The sequence below is a fragment of the Leptodactylus fuscus genome, chromosome 1, assembly GCF_031893055.1.
Source record: "Leptodactylus fuscus isolate aLepFus1 chromosome 1, aLepFus1.hap2, whole genome shotgun sequence".
Lineage (NCBI taxonomy): Eukaryota > Metazoa > Chordata > Amphibia > Anura > Leptodactylidae > Leptodactylus > Leptodactylus fuscus.
Window position 1 is genome coordinate 186428959 of NC_134265.1, and position 24352 is coordinate 186453310.

Below are 24352 nucleotides of genomic sequence, written 5' to 3' on the forward strand. Positions count from 1 at the left end.
CAGTTGCCCCAGTTTAATGTCCCCCTCTAGTTTCTTCATACTGTGGGGCAAGTAGAGGGAAACATTATAGTGTGGGGGCATATAATGTTAGGAGGATTATAGTGTGTGGGGGCACATAGAAAAATGGATGAGAATGGGCAGAGTCAAAGCAGAAGTGAGTGGAGCAAAATTTGCATAGTGCCCCGCACATTCTGTCCCTCTTTCTAGCTTTTGAATGTTGGGAGGTATGCTCCTGGGAATGATAAATCATTCTACCACATCAAATCCTTTGCAGGCGAGGCGTGGGGCCTAGAAAATAGGTCCTGGAAGCCATAGGGGGCTCATTTACTTTCAAACTCTGCCATGTGGCCAAACAACTAATTACAGCCATGGTGGGGGTACTTCTGAATATGGGAGAAATGGGTTAAGAAATGTTTTCAAATATTTTATCCACTTCCAGACCAGGCATATTTATGGGGTTTTTGAATGCTCTGTTTTTGAGGGCTGTAATATTTTTTATCATTTGGGTTATTGAATTAATTTCTGCATCTTTTTATGGTGACACTAGGGCTTTATTTTTATGTTGTTTTTATTTTTGCATGTGTTTTATTTTATTTTTTTTATATCTGGGAAACTATAAATAAAAGAGGAGGGGAAACATGTCTGTTTTTCATTTTTCATTTTTTTTTTTATTTAACTGCACTAAGTGCTACTAAAAAACTTTATAAGGCTAAAGCCCCACATTGCAGAAATGCAGCTTTTTTTTATTGCAGATTTTGTCGCGTTTTTTTGAGCCAAAGCCAGCAGTGGATTGAGCAGAAGGGAGAAGTATAAGAACTTCCTTTATATTTCCTATTACTTTTGTAGCAATTCTTGGTTTTAGCTTAAAAAACGTCATTAAAAAAAAGCTGCATTTCTGCAACGTGGGTCCTTAGCCTAAAATAGTTTTTCCTCTTCGTTATGTTAAGGGCTAGTTCACACAGGGGCAAAGAGGCTGATTTTGACAGCGGATTTTGCTTCAAAATCAACCCCTTTACAATGGAGCCCTATGTAACAGCTAGCTTTTTTTTCTGCTAGCTTTTTTTTTTCCTAGTTTTTTTTTCTGCTAGCAGAAAAAGAAGCAACATGACCTTTCTTCAGGCTGGCTTTTTTTGGAAGCTTTTTTTTTATTTTTATTTAAAAAAAAAAAAAAAAAATCTCCAAAAACAGCTTAGCAAGGTAAAAAAAACTAATTAGGAAAATAAGTCACACGTTATTTACATGTGAACTAACCCTAATTTTTACTTTGTATAGTATCGGTGGGGATGGGGTTAGAACCTGTAAAGGTTCGTTCACACGACACTTTTTCCACATGTCCAATGCAGTACATCCGCATCCCATTGTCGCATCCAGCTCCTGATTAGGCCCGAATGAATGGGCCTAAGGGCCCCTTCACACGGCGTAAATGCGCCGCTCATTTAGACAAAACAGAGCCCATTGATTTCATATATCGGCATATACGCACGCTTCCCATAGAAATCAATGGGCTCTGTTTTGAAGCGCCGCACTCGGACACGTGTATACGTGTCTAAATGAGCGGCGCCCTTACGCCGTGTGAAGTGGCCCTAAGCAGGAGTGTCTTGAGCCGTGGACGCTGCGGCTAACTCAGCTGCAGAATCCATGGGAAGATAAGGAATGTCGCCTCTTTTTCCCGCTAGCTGAAAAAAATTGTTAATGGGGAAAAAAGAGAGCGACTCCCATTGAAATGAATGGGAGACGTTTTTGCAGGCAGATTTGGAGGCGGATTCCTCCTCCAAATCCGCCTGCAAAAAACTCAGTGTGAACATACCCTAATAAGGGCGTTATTGACACATTATTTTTTATTTTATTCATATTTTTTAAATGATTTTATTTGCTTTTTTTTTACATTTGTATTTTTTTTTTGTTTATATTGTGTCACATAAGGTCAAAATAGATTTTTGGGGGCATCTGATCATATTTTTTTTGGTGGGGAAGACCTTTCATTCAATGAATAGGAGTCGCAAAATTGAACAGGAATAGTACCTGCTCCAAATTTTCCAGCCTGAACTGTCGACCCGCACATGTGACTGTTTCATTCAAGTTCATGAGTATGGCCCTTAGAAATTAATGGATCAGTGTGAAATCTGGTAAAAACCTGTATAGTACACTAACCCATATGGACGCACCTCTAATGAGGCGACGACCTCAGGCGGCATTATCAGGGAAGGGGGGTGCGGCATGGAGGAGTGCTGGTCTGCACGATTTCTGCCATGCTCCAGACTATTATTATATGCCGCCCTCCTGATAGTAGTGCCCCACGCTGCGCTATTAAATAGATTGGCATCTGCAAGACACCGATCTATTTAAAACTAATTCTGTGTGGCTGTCAGACACGGAGAAGACAGACAGACAACACGTCTGCTCCTCTGTGTGGGAGGCGCTATGCGATGATGTAATGTGCCTCCTATGCTGAGACGAAGACGTCCTGCATGCTGTGATCCTGGCTAATGAAGAGGAGACGCTGGCTGCATCAAGCGCTCCTAGGTAGGTGAGTATAACTTTTTTTTTTTTTAAAGCGAGTTGTCTGTATTTTAGGGGTTGCTAGGAGGGGGCACTTTATTAACAGGAGTTATTTATATAAATACAGTCCTATGAAAAAGTTTGGGCACCCCTATTAATCTTAATCATTTTTAGTTCTAAATATTTTGGTGTTTGCAGCAGTCATTTCACTTTGATATATCTAATAACTGATGGACACAGTAATATTTCAGGATTGAAATTAGGTTTATTGTACTGACAGAAAATGGGCAATATGCATTAAACCAAAATTTGACCGGTGCAAAAGTATGGGCACCTCAACAGAAAAGTGACATTAATATTTAGTAGATCCTCCTTTTGCAAATATAACAGCCTCTAATCGCTTCCTGTAGCTTTTAATCAGTTTTGGACCATTCCTCTACAAAACAATTCAAGTTCAGTTAAGTTTGATGGTCGCCGAGCATGGACAGCCCGCTTCAAATCATCCCACAGATGTTCAATGATATTCAGGTCTGGGGACTGGGATGGCCATTCCAGAACATTGTAATTGTTCCTCTGCATGAATGCCTGAGTCGATGTGGAGCGCTGTTTTGGATCATTGTCTTGCTGAAATATCCATCCCCGGCGTAACTTCAACTTCGTCACTGATTCTTGAACATTATTCTCAAGAATCTGCTGATACTGAGTGTAATCCATGCGACCCTCAACTTTAACAAGATTCCCGATGCCGGCATTGGCTACACAGCCCCAAAACATGATGGAACCTCCACCAAATTTTACAGTGGGTAGCAAGTGTTTTTCTTGGAATGCTGTTTTTTGGACGACATGCATAACGCCTTTTTGTATGACCAAACAACTCAATCTTTGTTTCATCAGTCCACAGGACCTTCTTCCAAAATGAAGCTGGCTTGTCCAAATGTGCTTTTGCATACCACATGCGACTCTGTTTGTGGCGTGCTTGCAGAAATGGCTTCTTTCTCATCACTCTCCCATACAGCTTCTCCTGTGCAAAGTGTGCTGTATTGTTGACTGATGCACAGTGACACCATCTGCAGCAAGAAGATGCTGCAGCTCTTTGGAGGTGGTCTGTGGATTGTCCTTGACTGTTCTCACCATTCTTCTTCTCAGCCTTTCTGATATTTTTCTTGGCCTGCCACTTCTGGGCTTAACAAGAACTGTCCCTGTGGTCTTCCATTCCCTTACTATGTTCCTCACAGTGGAAACTGACAGGTTAAATCTCTGAGACAACTTTTTGTATCCTTCCCCTGAACAACTATGTTGAACAATCTTTGTTTTCAGATCATTTGAGAGCGGGCTGTCCATGCTCGGCGACCATCAAACTTAACTGAACTTGAATTGTTTTGTAAAGAGGAATGGTCCAAAACCCCTTCATCCAGGAACTGATTAAAAGCTACAGGAAGCGACTAGAGGCTGTTATCTTTGCAAAAGGAGGATCTACTAAATATTAATGTCACTTTTCTGTTGAGGTGCCCATACTTTTGCACCGGTCAAATTTTGGTTTAATGCATATTGCACATTTTCTGTTAGTACAAAAGACCTCATTTCAATCCTGAAATATCACTGTGTCCATCAGTTATTAGATATATCAAACTCAAATGGCTGTTGCAAACACCAAAATATTTAGAACTAAAAATGATTAAGATTAATAGGGGTGCCCAAACTTTTTCATATGACTGTACCCTTATATAAATACCCCCCACCCCTTGTATTAATAATGCCCCTAAAAGCCCTTATATAAATACGACATATTATCAATACAAGGGGGTTTATATAGGGGTTATTAGGGGCATTATTAATATAATGGGAGTATTATTAATAAGGGGCACTATTTAAAGAGGACCTTTCATGAGTTGGGGCACATGCGGTTTTATATACTGCTGGAAAGCCGACAGTGCGCTGAATTCAGCGCACTGTCGGCTTTCTTGATCTGTGCCCCAGGTGAAGAGCTATCGGTGCCGGTACCGCAGCTCTTCAGTGTCAGAAGGGCATTCCTGACAGTCAGTCAGGAACGCCCTTCTTCACAGCAGCGCCTATTGCGCTGTACAGTGTAGCACTATAGGCACAGTATAGCACTATAGGCTCTGCTGTGAAGAAGGACGTTCCTGACTAACTGTCAGGAACGCCCTTCTGACACGTAAGAGCTACGGTACCGGGACCGATAGCTCTTTACCGGGGGCACAGATCATGAAAGACGACAGTGTGCTGAATTCAGTGCACTGTCTGCTTTCCAGCAGTATATAAAACCGCATGTGCCCCAACTCATGAAAGGTCCTCTTTAAGGGGCTTTGTGTAGGTGAGGACAATATGGGTCCGGAGCCTGGAGAAGTGAGGAGTCAAAGATATCTGTGTTACAATCTTTATAGAGACAAATCACATGCTAGAAGAAGTGGTCATGGCAGTCCTGAGGGAAGAGACGGGAAATGTGACGTCTCCAGTAAGACACCACAAAATGTTACGCACTGTATCACTGTATTCACTGTAATATTACCACTAGCACACATCCCCCCCCCCCCCCCCGGTATTCAGCCCGCGCGGGGGGGGGGGGGGTTTGTTTGGGTCACCTTTCTGTCGTCCGCCTTAGGCAGCAAAAAAGCTAGTTCACTACTGCACTGACCAGACATACGGTCATCTGCTTGGGGGCTAAGGCGAATCACAGCTGTAGCCAGGGATTAGTGGCTAGGGATTAGGACACAGGTAGGCAACCTCCGGTTATGAAACTACAACTCCCGGCATGCATACTTGCTCTGGTGTTCTTGGAACTCCCATGGAAATGAATGAAGCATGTTGGGAGTCGTAGTTTCACAGCAACTGATGTGCCAAAGGTTGCTGACCCCTGGACTAGGAAGTAGAGACCAACAGGGGATTTGGGAGGCACCAGAATGGGAAATTGTGAGGTATGATTTTTAAAAATATTTTTTTTAACCATTTCAATCATTTTCTAAATACGTTTCACTGCCCAAGCAGCCCTTTAAAGGTAAATTTGACAAAAAAAAAAAAAAAAACAAACAAAAAAACCCAGACAATAAAACAAAAAAACTGTATCTTTGACAAGGATGCATAAGTAAGATGTGAGAATATTGTAACTGCTACATTTGCTTCTATTTCATTTTAGAAAACACTGCATAGCAAACCATTAAATTAGCCATCACAAAACCTGTCCATGATAAATATTAGATTTTTACAACGTACCTTCTTAATGTCCATACATATCACTCTCCTCCTTAACACTCACACAGTTCTACAAAAGCATATTTTGCATAAGGAATTTCTCAAAAAATACAAAAGGGAATGCTGGATTATTTAAGAGTCATGAAAGGTTTTTAAATTAAACTTCGCTGGTAGATAAGAGCAGCTTCTTCATTTTTACTGAATACAAAGGCACTGGGAAATTAATGAATGACAGAACATACCTGGTGTTCTTTCCTTCACTAATATTATGACCAAAGAACAGGTTTAAAATAAAGTCGCAAAATTAAAAAAAAAGCAAAAAAAAAAAAAAAACCCAGATGTTAATTTTAAGGCTGAAATCACATTATGATGCAAAGACATATCTTAGCCACTTCTTCTACACTGATGAACATGAAATGTCTTCTATGTTGTAAAAGTTTCTCTACTTCGTCAAACAAGTGTTATAACCTTTTGTGCCATTTTCCATGCCAAATTATGCAATGCAAAATTTAATAATGCATGAATTCTAAAAGCAATCAAATTCTATAGAAATGGCTGTGTTTCTCAATAATTCTTAATGCATTCAATGCTTTTTGCATATTTTTAGTGTAAGTGTATTTTTCTTATTCACAGAACACCAGGGGCTGTTTTAACTAAGTAACGCTACAGTACAATAAAGTAAGGCACAGTATTAAAACAAAGGCCATTTTGACAACACATTTTAGGAGAATTATTACGCAAAATGTAAAAGAATTCTGGTGTAATTTGAACCAATGAGCTGTCTGACTTGACTGAAAATGGGCATGGCGTCTCAGGAAAGGTGCGGTTCACACTACTGTTGGTGTCCACCCAAAAAAACAGACATCTATCATAACAGACACAAACGGGCAGTAACTAATTGCAGTAACTAATCAGACCTCAATGTTAAAAAAAAAAATTAAAAAAAAATAAACACTTGCTGCTCGTTTTTTCAAATGGACAGGAAAGTCCTGCATGTAGGATTTTTTTTGTCCGCATGAAAAAAACAGACATGGGTGTAAATGGACACAAACGGACACTAAAGGACAACAGATAAAATCCCATTGAAATGAATGGAAATTGTAACGGACACAGCTAGTGTCCATTGCTAAAACCTTGAACGGACAGTAGCTATGAACCCAGCTGTTGGACACCAATGGTAGTGTGAATGCCGCCATAGAGGTATATTCTAAGTTTTTCCTCTGTGCACCAAAAATATGCCAAGAACTATTAAGCCAATTAATGGGAGGTGTAAACTTAGACTACACAGTTTAAGCATATGCCAGATTTATCAATCAGATTCAGACACTTTGATAATTCTGGTGCAGGTTAAGGCTAAGGGTGCATGTAGCAAGGCGCGGAGAAAAAGCTCTGCAGTAGAAAATGTGGTGGAAACACATCCCATTTTTCCTGTAGTTCTTTACACAGAAAGTCCACAGAGGTTTCCTCTGAGGACTTTCTGCTTCCATTAACCTATAGGGAACTCACCCCTGCCTCCATAGGTATAATTCACATGCTGCGATTTCCAAAACTATGATACCATGTTTTGGAAATTATAGCATTTCCGCCGTATGTATTTTACTGCAATGTGTGGATGGGATTCTCAAGAATTCCATCCACTTTGTAGAGACTGTAAACCACCCACATGGGACCCCAGCTAAAGACTGTCTATTCTAAGTTTCTAAATGTAACTGTTTAGTTTTTAGGCTGAAGACCCAAGCTGTGAAAGCATGGTATTCTCACTAATCTGTCAATTTTAGTTGTGGAAACACTGGAGTTTTCTGTATAGTTATAATAAGAGCAGAAAACTCTTCAATGAAGCAATGGAAAACGCTACACAAAAAACACTATGCATTTCCCTGTTTTTTTTTCCCAGCATTTTTCAACATGCTGTTTTATATACCTCTAGAAGGCCAGCAGTGTGCTGAATTCAGTAAACTGTCTGCTTTCCCATTATGTTCCCCAGGGGAGGAGATATTGGTGTCCTTACCGATATCTCTTCAACCATCAGAAGGGCGTTCCTGACAGCTGTCGGCTATCTAGCGGTATATAAAACCACATGTGCCCGACGACTTGAAAGGTCCTCTTTAATGTAAATTGAAATTCTTCTACTGACATTGCTGCCTAACATTGACATTGCAACTAAATGACTTCTTTTATTGCCCAGCCAAGCTTTGAAAGTGGGACCCCATTTTAGTCAAGACTTTGGGACCCCCAAACTACCATACCCATTTGGGAAAAAAAAGCAGTTATACTGTATTTTACTTACATAGCATCAATATATACTGCAATGCTTTACAGATATTTTCAGTCACTCTCCCATATAGAGCTTACAATCTAGATTCCCTATCAGTATGTGTCTTGTGTGTGGGAGAGTAAATCAGAGGACCTGGAGGAAATCCACATCAACTCCTTGCCAAGATTTGAAGCCAAGACTCCAATGTTGTAGTGCTAACCACTGAGCCACTGTGCCTTGACCTCTGTTGAGCTTTTCAGCTATATACTGCCTCTGACCTGCTTCCTTCATACATGCCTGTTACACACACCCAGTTCTGCTACATCCATGTTTTTTCCACACACACAGCTCTTTCACTTCCACATTCCCTACTCACACATCTATGCCGTCTCCATATTCTCTATACCCATCCCCTGTCTTCCCTATCCATCACATAACACTGCTGTCCCAATGCTTTCCTTCATTCACACACAACTCTGCTACCTCCATACCCACAACACTTCTATTTTCATGTTTCCTCTTGCATACACACTGCTCAGCTCTGATGCCTTCATATCTCCCCATACACAGCTCTGCTATCTCCACCTCCTTGCCACACTTTGCACTACTACATTCACGTTTCCCCACACACTCAGATTCTCTATCTACAGTCTTCCCCTATACTTAGAACTGTTAGCTCTGTGTCCTTAACCCTAACAGGCAGCCCTGTCCAACTTTTACCATATAAGTTTTGTGCTTGCATGTTACTGGTCACCTGACTGTAACATCATAAAATGTCCTTTTTCCAGTGCCTGAAAAATACAGACAATATTGCCAGAAGTTTGCAGTTCTGCAGCGTGGAGAAGAAATTTCTCAACTTAGCTCGCGACCTCCCCCAGAGGTCTTTACACGACTAGTCAAGGGTCACAGATCCATATTTTGGGAAATAGTGCTCTAGAAGATACTCTGAACCTGTTCTATTATTTATGCCCTTTATGCAAGTATAAAATGCTGTTCCTTTCAAGTGAAGATATCATTTAACAATTTGTACAACCCATTTAAATGTAGGAATTTTCATCTTTTGTGTCTATGCTGTTATTTTCTCGTTTTTCTCTTGAAAAGAAGTCGTTATGCTTGAATATTTAATAGCTACTTCTGTCCGGTTGATCGGCATTTCCCATGACTCCCTAAGAATACCTGACAAGTGTAGACCTGCAATTTTAATAGACTTAGAATAGTTTTCTTCGAGAGAAGCCATAAAAACTCCCAAAGGAGAGATCATCAAGCAGAATGGTCCCCAGCGCAGGATTTATTAGCAGGCAGGATGGGGAGGTTGATTAGGCTCCATGGCTGAGCAGACATGCTGTCAGATGGGCCTCTTAATCCAATCAGTTACCTGTCGGAGGGGGAGCCGTCTTAGGTCCCTTGTGGAAAAGGGAAGCCTCTGTTCAGTGGACAACGTCATACAATACTTTTGTGATGCCAACACAAATCATAAGCACTTTGTTTCTTGAAAATTAAATTTAACTTCATCATTGCTGGACAAAATATTAAGCTGCTACATAAGATATGTAAATGCCTACAGAAACTGTAAGCCTAATTCACCTTTGAAAGTATTATTATTATTATTATTTCATTTTGAGAAATCAGTTAACTCCTAGTATTAGTCATTATTTAGGATACATGTTTGATTTTTTTTCGGGAAATTCAGTGTACAGAAACCCAAAGGTCAGGAACACTGGAAACCTGAACATAGAGTCTCTGTTGGATTCCCAGCCAACTGGGCTGGTGAAAATAAAGAGTTTCTTATTTTAAGCCTCTGCAGGAGATAAAAAAGAAGCTTAACATCCCTTTATGGTCGGCCAAGCCTGCTGATTATGATAGGACAAACTGACCATCCATTTTTTTAATGGGGGTTTCCTGGCTCAAAGATGATGTCAGAGGAAAGAAGTCTTGGACATTTAGAATTTCAATGTCTTATACAGTCCTATGAAAAAGTTTGGGCACCCCTATTAATCTTAATCATTTTTTGTTCTAAATATTTTGGTGTTTGCAACAGCCATTTCAGTTTGATATATCTAATAACTGATGGACACAGTAATATTTCAGGATTGAAATGAGGTTTATTGTACTAACAGAAAATGTGCAATATGCATTAAACCAAAATTTGACCGGTGCAAAAGTATGGGCACCCTTATCATTTTATTGATTTGAATTCCCCTAACTACTTTTTACTGACTTACTGAAGCACAAAATTGGTTTTGTAACCTCAGTGAGCTTTGAACTTCATAGCCAGATGTATCCAATCATAAGAAAAGGTATTTAAGGTGGCCAATTGCAAGTTGATCTCCTATTTGAATCTCCTCTGAAGAGTGGCATCATGGGCTACTCAAAACAACTCTCAAATGATCTGAAAACAAAGATTGTTCAACATAGTTGTTCAGGGGAAGGATACAAAAAGTTGTCTCAGAGATTTAACCTGTCAGTTTCCACTGTGAGGAACATAGTAAGGAAATGGAAGACCACAGGGACAGTTCTTGTTAAGCCCAGAAGTGGCAGGCCAAGAAAAATATCAGAAAGGCAGAGAAGAAGAATGGTGAGAACAGTCAAGGACAATCCACAGACCACCTCCAAAGAGCTGCAGCATCATCTTGCTGCAGATGGTGTCACTGTGCATCGGTCAACTATACAGCGCACTTTGCACAAATAGAAGCTGTATGGGAGAGTGATGAGAAAGAAGCCGTTTCTGCACGTACGCCACAAATAGAGTTGCCTGAGGTATGAAAAAGCACATTTGGACAAGGCAGCTTCATTTTGGAAACAAAAATTGAGTTGTTTGGTTATAAAAAAAGGCGTTATGCATGGCGTCCAAAAAGAAACAGCATTCCAAGAAAAACACATGCTACCGACTGTAAAATTTGGTGGAGGTTCCATCATGCTTTGGGGCTGTGTGGCCAATGCCGGCACCGGGAATCTTGTTAAAGTTGAGGGTCGCATGGATTCCACTCAGTATCAGCAGATTCTTGAGAATAATGTTCAAGAATCAGTGACGAAGTTGAAGTTACGCCGGGGATGGATATTTCAGCAAGACAATGATCCAAAACACCGCTCCAAATCCTCAGGCATTCATGCAGAGGAACAATTACAATGTTCTGGAATGGCCATCCCAGTCCCCAGACCTGAATATCATTGAACATCTGTGGGATGATTTGAAGCGGGCTGTCCATGCTCGGCGACCATCTAACTTAACTGAACTTGAATTGTTTGTCCAAAATACCTTTATCCAGGATCCAGGAACTGATTAAAAGCTACAGGAAGCGACTAGAGGCTGTTATCTTTGCAAAAGGAGGATCTACTAAATATTAATGTCACTTTTCTGTTGAGGTGCCCATACTTTTGCACCGGTCAAATTTTGGTTTAATGCATATTGCACATTTTCTGTTAGTACAATAAACCTCATTTCAATCCTGAAATATTACTGTGTCCATCAGTTATTAGATATATCAAACTGAAATGGCTGTTGGAAATACCAAAATATTTAGAACTAAAAATGATTAAGATTAATAGGGGTGCCCAAACTTTTTCATAGGACTGTACTTTTGTTCTCAAAGGAGATAACCAAGAGTGCATGTATGAAGGGAGTTCTTTTTAAATATCCATTGGTCAGATTCGGCAACCAGCTATTGAAAATACATGAGCCACTTTAGTACAAAATACACCACGGAAGTAAATATTAGCCATCTTTCATGCAAAGTATGTAGGTAGCATGAAATTTAATACATGGAAAATTGGGAATAAATAATAATCTACATCAAGGGCTATGTCACTTATTACATGGTTCAAGTAACACTGATAATTCTCTTTTGCCAAATAATCTGGTGATGCCTATTCATGTCAGTACGGGGAGACATAGATCCTACATTGGTTCCCGCATGACCATGGGTAATTTTCTACTTGCTGATCCTGCACATTGCCATGGATTTATCATTGGACAATGTATAAAAATATTCCCACATGGGTGATGACTGCGTGTAGCTGCTCCTAATACTAGCAGTGCTGGAAATGTATCTACCACTGGCAACACCATCCTCCCCCCACCCACCCCCAGATTCCTGTAGCTCTTCCTTGGGCATTCTTTTTGGATGTTGGTACTGTGCATTGGCTGGAATCGTTGCTATCACCATGACTTGGGCATGTGCAAGTCAATCCCTAAATAATCACAGGAGATGGAAGTGGATTAAATTGGCCACAGCAGCCATTTATTACATAACCATTAAACATCAGTTTGCATAAATTAACATCCCTTTAACCCCTTAAAGAGGACCTTTCACCACTTTTGGGCACATGCAGTGTTATATACTGCCAGAAAGCCGACAGTGCGCTGAGTTCAGCGCACTGTCGGCTTTCCCGATCTGTGCCCGCTGTAAAGAGCTTACAGTGCCGGTACCGTAGTGCTCTATGGTCAGAAGGGCGTTTCTGACCATTAGCCAGAGACGTCCTTCTGCCTCGCGGCGCCTATCGCGCTGTGCTGTGGAGCCGGGAGGAACGCCCCCTCCCTCTGCTCACACAGCTCGTCCATAGACGAGCATTATCAGGAGAGGGAGGGGGCGTTCCTCCCCGCTCCACAGCACAGCGCGATAGGCGCCGCGAGGCAGAAGGACGTCTCTGGCTAATGGTCAGAAACGCCCTTCTGACCATAGAGCACTACGGTACCGGCACCGTAAGCTCTTTACAGCGGGCACAGATCGGGAAAGCCGACAGTGCGCTGAATTCAGCGCACTGTCAGCTTTCCAGCAGTATATAACACTGCATGTGCCCAAAAGTGGTGAAAGGTCCTCTTTAAGTGCCAAACTATATAAGCACTCATGTGCCTAACCCGTTACCTCGACCGTAGGCTTAAACCCGGAAATGACGCAGGAGGTCCTTGAAGCCCAAAGCCTTACAAATTGTAAAACAACATCCATTCTAACTTATAGCACCGGGAAAATTGCCCCCAGCCATTGTAAAATCTCGGGGGCAGGAATCTCTTCACATCCCATGATGCTTAATATACCTTTAAAATCCCCAGACCCAACTATCCACAATTGCGTAATATCCTGAGGAGTCCAGCCCCTCCCACAGAGCCCTCCCCACCACAACCAATTCCCTGTTCCACCAACTTCGAGGACCCCTTCGCCTAGTTACTGTGACAAAAAACCTCCCCCAAAATCATCTATAAAAAGGGGTGGGTGGGTGGGTGGGGGCTTGACACTCTGACGCTCTCCTTGGGACTGGCTGCGTCTTCGCGCCCTTTACTATTTATACCCCCTCTTCCTTAACCCTCCCCTCTGCTGTCTCCAACGGCCAATTTTAACCCCTTCCTGACCCTTCTAGTCCTTTCCTGTGCAGGACCAGTCATGCAGGCCTTCCTTTAAGGCCTTGCCTTTAGTCTGGACTGTTCTTTATCACCAACCTTTTCCTCTATTGACATTTGCACCCCAACCCAGTCAGATCGTTTCTATTGTGATAACAGCACTTTTATGTATTGGTTAACAAAATAAACTAAAAAAAAAACAAAAAACCTTATAAGATTTTGCACTATAGACTACAACAGTTAACTACATCAGTCAGCTTGTTTTTTTCCCATGCAGTTATATTACAATGTTGATATTGTTTTCCATTTGCAATAGCAGCAATTGCTTTGCATCATGCAGTGACAATAACATGTCTATCCCTTAACTTGGAATATCACAAAATGCCTCTTCTTCTTGAGCATTATATTCAACTAGCAGAAGGATACGGCTTCCCATTAGTATATTTAATTTTTTGCTTGTGTAGTGGACCCATAAGAATTGGCACTGGTCTATTTTGTATGTGATTTGTTTGTAGTTTAAATACGCTTCAATTTTTAAGAATGATGACATCCAGTATGGCAGTCCAGTATAGGTCCAGTCTATTTATGGATCTGTTGTTATGGAAACCTAGTAAATTAAATGTGAAGATATATTGGCTGATATACGTTATACAACTGAATACTTAAGGACCTGCAAACTGCTAGTGACTAATACAGGTCATAAATGGCTTGGTTGCTATGGAAACCTGGTGTAAAGTTCTGTGTATGTAAAGACTGAAGAACCATGTCAGTTTCCATTGGTTCATAAGTGTAATGTGTTCATGGGTATGTCAGTTTGGATATCAGTGAAAAACCTGCAATCGGTTGTTATGGATACCTGGAGTAAAGCTGTGTGTATGTAACCTTAGGTAACAGTGTCATCCACAGCACCCTGCTTCTTTAAAGCTGGCGTACAGCAGTGAAGAATAACTGGGTTGTTATGAAAACCTGAAGTAAAGCTGTGTGTATGTGACCATGTGTAACAGTGCCAGTCATGGCACCCTGCCGTTTTAAAGATGACCTACAGCAGTGAAAACATATGGATGAGTTGCTTTTGAAACCTGTAATAAAACTGTTTGCATGTGTCCTTGTGTAACAGTGTCACCCACTGCTCCCTGTGCCTTTAAAGTCGAGCTACAGCAGTGAAGAGAAATGGCTGAGTTGTTATGGAAACCTGGAGTAAAGCTGTGTGCATATGGAGACTAAGCGCCTGTGAGCTTCTATTGGATGATAAAGGACATGTGACAATTTGTATGGTATTTGGAATATGAGTGAAAGACTTTCAACCTTCAGTTGGCTAATACAGGTCATTTTTTGGGAATACTGTATCTCAGTAACCGAACGTCCTAGAGAGCTGAGATATGGTCCAAAACCTTCTTGAGCACCTGATGTACCTGTGCGCCAAATTTGGTGAAGATTGGTTCATTTGTTTGGGCATGCATAACAGACAAGCAGACAGACAGACAGAAACTCAAGTATGTATACATATATATATATATATATATATATATATATCTTAAGAGATATGTGACATCCGAGCTGTAACCTCTCCACCTGCCGCTACTGATGGCTGAGAGATTGTTAGGTGATTCTAAAAGCTGCCTACGTCACATGGACCATGTGATCCTCCTTTTGGAAACTTTTGGAAAATTTGGGTCAAGGCCGATTCATTATGAATTGGTTTACTCATCTCTAATTGATATAAAATTAACATGAGTTAGTTTCCTAATAGATTGATGATTTATTATGGGTATTGCACTTGCAGTAAGAGTAGTAGAAAGCTAATTGATATACAGTATAACTAACATTACTCTTTCATTTATAGATACTGTAATTTGAACTCTAATGGAACAATATAGTTGTATAAATACCGTACAACACTGTTTGACCAAAGAAATAAAAAATAATTTGATTGGGGATTTTGGAACACCCGGAGGATATTTGTGTTGTATCACACAGTTCATTGGTTTAATTACATGAAAGATCTTTCATTACATAATAGAGTTGTGCAAAGACCCAAAACTTATGGGTTCAGATCAAGGTTTAAAGGCCAGACAAATATTTGGTTCTGGTTATTTCTTCATGCAAAGAAATCGCTGAGCATTCAGTAGGATTAAAGTTAATATATGGTGTTTAAAGTGCAATTTAAAAAAAAAAATCTGCAACTATTTCACTGCCAACTTCATACATTGCATTTCCCTTGCATTCCATTCCTACAATCACTATGCAATTCTAATTACCTGCAAAATACGAAAGAAGAATCAACTGAGCCATGGGACCAGTGGTGAACCTAGCCTTTCTGCTGCCTGAGGCGGACGATCGAAAGACGCCCCCCCCCCGTCCGGGGGAGGGGGGGTGATGTCCATCTTTTGATCATCAGCCAAAGACAGCAGGGGACGACGACATTACAATAAATACAATGCAGTAATACTCACAGGAGATGTCTCCCCACATTTCCAGTCTCTTCCCTTTGGACCGCCATGACCACTTCTTTCAGCTGTGATTTGACTCTGTAAAGTTTGAAACATAGACATCTTTGACTCCTCAATTCTCCACGCACCAAAGGGGCTGCTGTGGGGCATAATAGAGGTTACAGGGGCCACAGTGGAACCTTCAAGCTCTATTATGCCCCACAGTTGTACATCCATGAACTATTATTATACTCAGAGGTCTTTTCAGACCCCCGAGTATAATAATCGGAGCCCCAGGGGAGATGAGGGAACATAATAAACACTGTTACTCACCTCTCCGGGACCCGATGTTAAAGAGGACCTTTCATGGGTTTGGGCAAAGGCAGTTCTATATACTGCTGGAAAGCTGACAGTGTGCTGAATTCAGCGCACTGCCGGCTTTCCTGATCTGTGTCCCGGGTGAAGAGCTATTGGTGCCGGTACCGTAACTCTTCACAGTCAGAAGGGCTTCCTGACAGTCTGTCAGGAACGTCCTTCTTCCCAGCAACGCCTATAGTGCTGTGTGAGCCCCCTCCCTCTGCTCACAGTACTCGTCCATAGAAGAGCACTATCAGGAGGGGAGGGAGCGTTCCTCCCCGCTCACACTGTACAGCGCGATAGGTGCTGCTGGGAAGAAGGACATTCCTGACAGACTGTCAGGAACGCCCTTCTGACTGTGAAGAGCTACGGTACCGGCACCAATAGCTCTTCACCCGGGGAACAGATTGGGAAAGCCAACAGTGCGCTGAATTCAGCGCACTGTCAGCTTTCCAGCGGTATATAGAACTGCCTGTGCCCCAAACCCATGAAAGGTCCTCTTTAATGCTGGCAGGCTTCGGGCCTATATGGTAATGCCCAGACATCACGTGGTCTGGGATATTACCATATAAGCCCAAAGCCTGCCCTAGCAGTACCATACAGGCCAAAGCCTGTGTTAGCAGTAACAGACTATTACTACTAGCACAGGCTTCGGGCCTATATGGTACTGCTAGGGTAGGCTTTGGGCCTATATGGTAATATCCCAGACCACTGATGTCTGGGCATTACCATATAGGCCCGAAGCCTGCTAGGAGTAACATCGGATCCCGGAGAGGTAAGTAACATTGTTTATTATGTTCCCTCACCTCCCCTGGGGCTCCGATTATTATACTCGGAGGTCTGAAAAGACCCCCGGGTATAATAATGGCGGTAGTGGGATCGCGGCCTGCCCGGGCCTACCCACTGCCGGCCTCCGTGGCCTATAGTACAAGGGGAAGCGGGGGCGGCAGTGAGCACGTCTGGGGAGGTAGGTAAATAGGCCGCTACCTGCTGGAGATACTCCAGCAGGTAGCGGCCTATTATAAAACAAAAAAAGAAGTTTTATACTTACCGATCTTGTTGTTGCTCCCGCCGCCTCCGCGATTCTCTTCTCCTGCAGGCTGACGTCTGCGTAGGCGGCGTCACTAGGCCGCCTACGCACGCTGATACGTACTCAGACGTCTAGGTATCAGCGAGCGTCATCACGTGATGACGCCGCCCACGCTGATACCTAGACGTCTGAGTACGTATCAGCGTGCGTAGGCGGCCTAGTGATGCCGCCTACACAGACGTCTGAACCAGCGCAGAGAGAAGAAGCTCTCCTGCGCTAGTTCAAAGTAAAAAAAAAAAAAAAGTAATAAAAGAAAAAAAAAAGTCGCCCGTGCGCCGCCCCCCTCCCGTGTGCCGCCCGAAGCGGCCGCCTCACATCACCTCATGAGAGGTGCGGCGCTGCATGGGACCACCATTTGAAACCCCCAATGATCAGCTGTTATAGCTGGAGAACGCTGCACATTTCATCCACAGCAGCTGAATGGACAGCCAACGATAGGAGTCACGATGGTTGCAGTGATAATGTCCTCCACATGTCACTCTAATAACAATAAGGCTAATTAAACTTCTTTGTTCTCCTTTCTGATTTCCTTGTATGGATGGCAGTCAAAACATAATAAATATATTACTCCTGCCCTCTGGTGCGCAGGTAAAAGAATTTATGATACAGAACCTTTCACAGTCAGAAAGGAGAAAATTCATCTTTTAATGCCAAAAGCAACTGTTTATTAGAATACATTGAAGGAGTGATTCTGTGGAAGGAGGCTGTGACATAAAATAGGGCATAAAGGATGGCTTTGTTGGCACACAAAAAAAATAACTTTTATTAATAATATTACAAGTTGAACAAAGCTACCTTTCGAAGCCTAGGTACTTATAATAAAAAAAAAAATAGGGCTATAAATTAGACAAGGTAGCACCCAGAACAACCAAGGTGTAAAGTGCAGCACAGTAGCTTGAAATGAGCAGACCCACCCACCACCATTAATTCACCCTGCCAAATGCACAAGCAGAATGATGATAGAGAATGGATGCAATTTCGATGTTGATTTTTGCATCAGAATATAAATTTAGTTAATAAAGAATATATTTGCCTACATATTAATGTGATTTTTCATAAAACTCTATTAAGGGATGGTTTAGATTGTGTTCAGACAGGCCTGTTTTTGGGTGACTTTTTGATATATATGAATATAGTTATTTATCTACCCTTTTGCTCCCAGTTCTGCCCTTTCCGCCCCCTCTACCATATATACTAAAGGATACCCTTAAAGAAATAGAAGTTTAAAATAAAAATTTTAAAGTGTTTTTTTTGTTTATTCCTTTTTTTGGGACCGTTGTTCTCTTTCTGTAAAAGCATCTATGATAGACCCCCCCCATTTCTCCATGTGGTTCTAATATGACAGATGTGTCAGATAGCGGAGGTTTCCCATTTTGGTATGGATCTATGGTATAGACATAGATGGGGCATTAGTTAGGTGCGCACCAGTCCAGGTAATTCCTGCAAACACATTAAAGGTTTTTTTTTATATGCTGGAGCATCAAGTAGTAGCTGAGATAATATGGTGGCTATAACCATGGTTTGATGCACTATATTGTATATATTATGAATGTTCATATTTATACCCTATTTCATGTGATTTTAATGAAAATGTATGTTGTATATAGAATTTGGTGATTATAAGAAACTAATGATTGGCCCTCTGTTACAAGGATTGGTGGTTTCTTATATAAATTACGCTGGAGTAGATGTGTTTATTTGCACTTGAGAAAGGTCCCAGTGTGGACCGATACGTGGTGTACTGCTTTTTCCAATAAAAGGACATTTTCCATCCATACAAGTTGCTGACAGACCAGATTGTTTTTCCATTCTTTGTAGTAGTTATGTCTTGTGTATCTAATATGTATGCTAATTCGAAATCAGCAGCTTAGGATACAGATGATTGATTAAGCAGGAGTAAATTAAAGGGATCCTATAATTAAAACTCAATTTTTTGTGACTAACACATAGGAATAGCCTTAAGAAAGGCTATTCTTCTCCTACCTTTAGATGTCTTCTCCGCGCCTCCGTTCAGTGTAAATCCTGGTTTTCGTCGGTATGCAAATGAGTTATTTTGCAGCACTGGGGGCGTCCCCAATGCTGCGAGAGAACTCTTCAGTGCCGCCTCCATCTTCTTCTGGAACGGCCTCTCTTTGCATCTTCTTCTGGCACTGGCTTCAAACTTCTAGGCCTTGGGCGTAGAGCAAAGCCAACTACGCATGCCCGCCGGCCACAAGAAAATGGCCACTTACACAAACTTTTCGCCCTTGCACTGCTGCTGTGTATAACTCTTTGATTCTCCAATATTGTGTCTTTTATTCCTCTTTTAGCAGAGTTCACATTATGAGCCTTACTGTAACTTAACTGTAGCTAATGTATACAGAATTAAAGTCTAATGAGGCAGAAAACCCTGAATGATCAGATATGTCAGAACATTTACGAGAAAAATACAACGTATCCTGGACAAAGGGGAAATCTATTTTTTTCAAATTAACATAAATAATTTCATGTTCTATAGTATCTTATGCTAATTCTTTTTCTGATTTCTGCTGCATTTTGCTTTAAAAATAATGTAATATAGGCAGTAAGACTCAAGTCATTAACTTTGCTTCCTTGAAGAAATATGTCATTTTACAGTAAGTATAGTTATTAGTAGCATACTGTACATTCACACAAGCAATGAAACACCTCTCTACTTAAAGGGATACTCCAAGACCTTATGTGTTTTGGATACAGATGACCGTCAACAGTATCTGATTGGTGAAGGTTTGCTATTTGGACCCCACACAGATCAGCTGATGCGGCTGCTGCAGAATATACAACCAGAAGCAGCTCTGCTCCCATTCACTTGAGTAGGTGCAGAGCTGCTTACAGCTGTATTACACTATTTACAGCTTCTGTCTACAGATGAGTTGATCTGTGTGAGATACAGGTGTCTGATCCCCACTGGTCAAATACTGCTGATCCATTCTCTAGATAGGTCATCAATATCCAAAACTAATTGGAGCATAAACAACTGTTTTAGATAATACATTTTTCATTAAGAATTTGTCAAGAATGTGTGTACTCAAAGTCTGTAGAGTTAACCCCTTCCCGACATCTGCCGTACTATTACGGTGGATACCGAGTGTTTAAACATGGCGGCTGCTGTTTTATACAGTAGACACCCAGTGCTAATGCCCACGATCGGTGCCCGCCCAGATTGTGGGAATTAACCCCTTCAGCGCTTCAGTCAAGGCTGACTGAGGAACCACTTTCCCAGCAGCACATGGGCACCGCCATTTTCCTGTGTCCGGGATCCCTTTGCCATAACGGCAGGGAGTCTTGTGAAGGCTCCCCAGCCTGTCATTCACTGGCTTCTATTGCAGGCTACTCTATGTAGCCTGCAATAGAAGCCTCGGTATTTTGCAATGCATTGCAATGCATTATCCTTGTAATGTATTGCATTAGTGATCAGACCCCTGGGGTTCAAGATAATAAATGCATCTAATAAATGCATTTTTTTTTTAAATAATAAAAATTCAAATCACACCCCTTTCCCTAGAACACATATAAAAGTACTGAAATACTGTGAAACACATACATGTTAGGTATCCCTGTGTCTGAAAACGCGTGCTCTACAAATCTATAAAAATATTTTTCCCATACGGTAAACGCCGTAGTGGGGAAAAAAAGTCAAAATTGCCAAACTGCCATTTTATCACTGTTTTGCCTGTGATGAAAATTTGATTAAAAAGTGATCAAAGCAATAGCAATACCCCAAAATGGTATAACTGAAAAGTACACCCGGCCCCGCAAAGAAAAAGACACCCTATACATCCCTGTACACAGAAGTATATAAAAGGTTACAGGTGTCAGAATATGGCGACTTTTAGGGAAAAAAAAAATTGGCACAGTTTGGGATTTTTCTTAAGGGGGTTAAAATGTAAATAAAACCATATAAATTCGGTATAGCTGGAATCGTAACGAAACATAGAATATAGGTGACATGATATTTTGGCTGCATAGTGTACACTGTAAAAACGAAGCCCGCAAGAATGCACTTTTTCTTCAAATCCCCCCATTCTGAATTTTTTCCCAGCTTCCCAGTACATTGTACAGAATAATTAATGGTAGCATCATAAAGAAAAATTTGTCCCGCAAACATTAAGACATCTTATGGCTCTGAGAGTGGAAAAATAAAAAAGTTGTGGGGCTTGGAAGGGGGGAAGGAGTCAAAAACGAAAATCAAAAAATACTGTCAGCGGGAAGGGGTTAAAATAGCAGTTTGTTTCTATTCCATTTCTATTCCTGTCTATGTAACTCACACAGTCATAGTAGTTAGAACATCAAATACCCTTTCATGAGAAGTTACACATTCAAAGGAAAATAGTATATAATCTAATTTATATATTAGACTAGCAGAAGGCCCCAACTCCATACAGATATATTTCATTTTTTGTTTGTGTAGTGGTCCCATAAAAATAGATTGGTTACTATGGAAACCTCATGTAAAGCTGTGTGTATGTGAAGACTGAAAAATCTGAGAGTATCCATTGGTCCATAAGCGTTATGTGATCATGTGCATCTTAGTTTGAATATCAGTGAAAAACCTGCAATCAGTTATTATGGAAACCTTGAGTAAAACTGTGTGTATGTAACCTTATGTAACAGTGTCATCCACAGCGCCCTGTCACTTTAAAGAGGACCTGCAGCAGTGAAAAAAAATGGTGGGGTTGTTATGGAAACATAAGCAATATTTTCTGCCATATCCTGAAAACAAAGGAGATTGTCGTTGCAATAATGGATACTGCACACAGAGCTCTGCTACATCTCTACATACAAAGCTCTGCTACATCTCTACTACATCTTTTACATGAACAAAACACACACCTCTGCTACATCTGTACATACACACAGCTCTGCTACATTTCTACATTCACAGCACTGCTATATCACTACATGCACACAACACACACAACTCTGCTACATCTCTTCATACACACAGCATACACAGCTTTGAAACTCTCTACGTACACAGTTCCTCTACATCTCTACATGCACACACAGCACACACTGCTCTGCAACTTCTCTACATACCCACACCGCAAGCACCGATCTGTTACATCTCTACATACACACACAGCATGCCCATTTGGATAAAGTGGACAACAAGGTTTCTATCTCTTCTCTAGAACACCTTTGAATCCTGGTGTTTATAATGTCACTTAAGTCTACAGGCTTCATTCACTAATTACGCTACACCCCTGTATGAGGACAAAGTAGTCCAGTAGGATCAGCACATGACAGTCTGTTCATTTTTGTCTTTTGATTTCCATAAAAGGTAAATACCTTGTGAACACCAGTTTCTTTAGACATCAATCAAAAAATATATTCATTTATTAAAATTTTCTTGTAGGAATTTGTCTCAGATGCATTATTACTAGAGATGAGCGAACAGTAAAATGTTCGATATTCGATGAACCTGCTACACACTCAGCTCTGCTGCATCAGACTGCTACATCAGACACTGCTACATCAGCCAGCACTGCTACATCGGAGATGAAGCAGAGCTGGCCGTTCGCTGAGCTCAGCTACTCCAGAGTAGCCAAGCTGAGCGCATGGCCCAATGTAGCAGTTCTGGTCGATGTAGCAGTGTCTGATGTAGCAGTCTGATGCAGCAGGGCTGAGTGTGTAGCAGGTTCATCTAATATCGAACATTTTACTGTTCGCTCATCTCTAGTAATAATGCATCTGAGACAAATTCCTACAAGAAAATTTTAATGAATGAATATATTTTTTGATTCATGTCTAAAGAAACTGGTGTTCAGAAGGTATTTACCTTTTATGGAAATCAAAAGACAAAAATGAACAGAATGTCATGTGCTGATCCTACTGGACTACTTTCTCTCCATACAGGGGTGTAGTGTAATTAGTGAATGAAGCCTGTAGACCTAAGTGACATTATAAACACCAGGATTCAAAGGTGTTCTAGAGAAGAGATAGAAACCTTGTTGCCCACTTGATCCAAATGGGCATGTATCCTTAAAAGTTTAGATTATGTAGCTTAAACAACATAGGACTAATATACTATAAATTTCTATAAAGACTTATATGGTTGACATATCATTGTTATTATTCATCGGCATCATGCCTGAGTTAGTTTAAGTTTAAATGCTGAAGCGAGTGGATTAGGTAAATTATGATGGACACAAATTCTAACTCTGTCAAGGTTGGGTCAATTGCCCTGTTATGTACTGCTGGCAACAGTACAGCTAATATATTACATTATGTACTGTACATCTCATACATGCTCATACTGGTTTAAGTCACAACAAAATTATATTTATTCAATAATGTATTTTAAAAAAGTGTTTTGGTCCTTGGGGGTGATGAAAAACCTAGCAACGACACTTTTTTTTTTTACTTTGGGTTTTCACAGATTTCAGTGGTTTTCAAAGTTTTTTCTATATAATAAAGAAAGGCGTTTTGTGCTTTTTATTTATTTACTTAGTATCAAACTTTTATAGTACATGTTTATTCCTACTATAGCAGGGCTTCATGGACTTTCTGAAGGTGGGATAGACTTCTACAAGAGAATTTTGTGTGCACCTCCCTCTACCATACTTAGCCCCATTCAGCATGTGTATCTTGCTTCTGTTCTACTTCCCACTGGAAATGAGTAAACCTGTTTGGGGTCTAACGAACCTCAACTTTTTGTGGTTCGATTTGCAAAAATTACCATATAAAAGAATGGAGAGACCAGAGAGGAAGAATCACTTCAGAGATCAAACAAATTTTCTTCTTATATCTTGGTAAGCAGCCGCCAAATTGGTGCTTGCTATTGCCTTGTGCATGCTGGCTATGTACTCTTGCTGTTTTCTGCAGCTTAGTTCACATCTGTGTTCAGTGTTTTGTTCAGGGAGTCCACGCTTTTCTCTCTGCATGATTTTTGTGGAAAACACATGGATCCCATTGTAGTCTATGTGGTCTATGTGGTTTATTAGCCAACCACTTTTTAATGCGTTCGGTACTCTGTTCTGTGTGTCCCTAAGCGGATGTAGATGTGAACCAGGCCTTACTTTTACTCTTATTCCTGACCTCTGGCTTTACCTTTGACTATTCTCTTGGATTCCGATTTTGTACTGCATTGCTCAACTGTTACCGACCCTTTGGCTTAGCTGACCTCCCTTTGTTGTTTGTCTTGTCTGCATCCTGTGTCATCA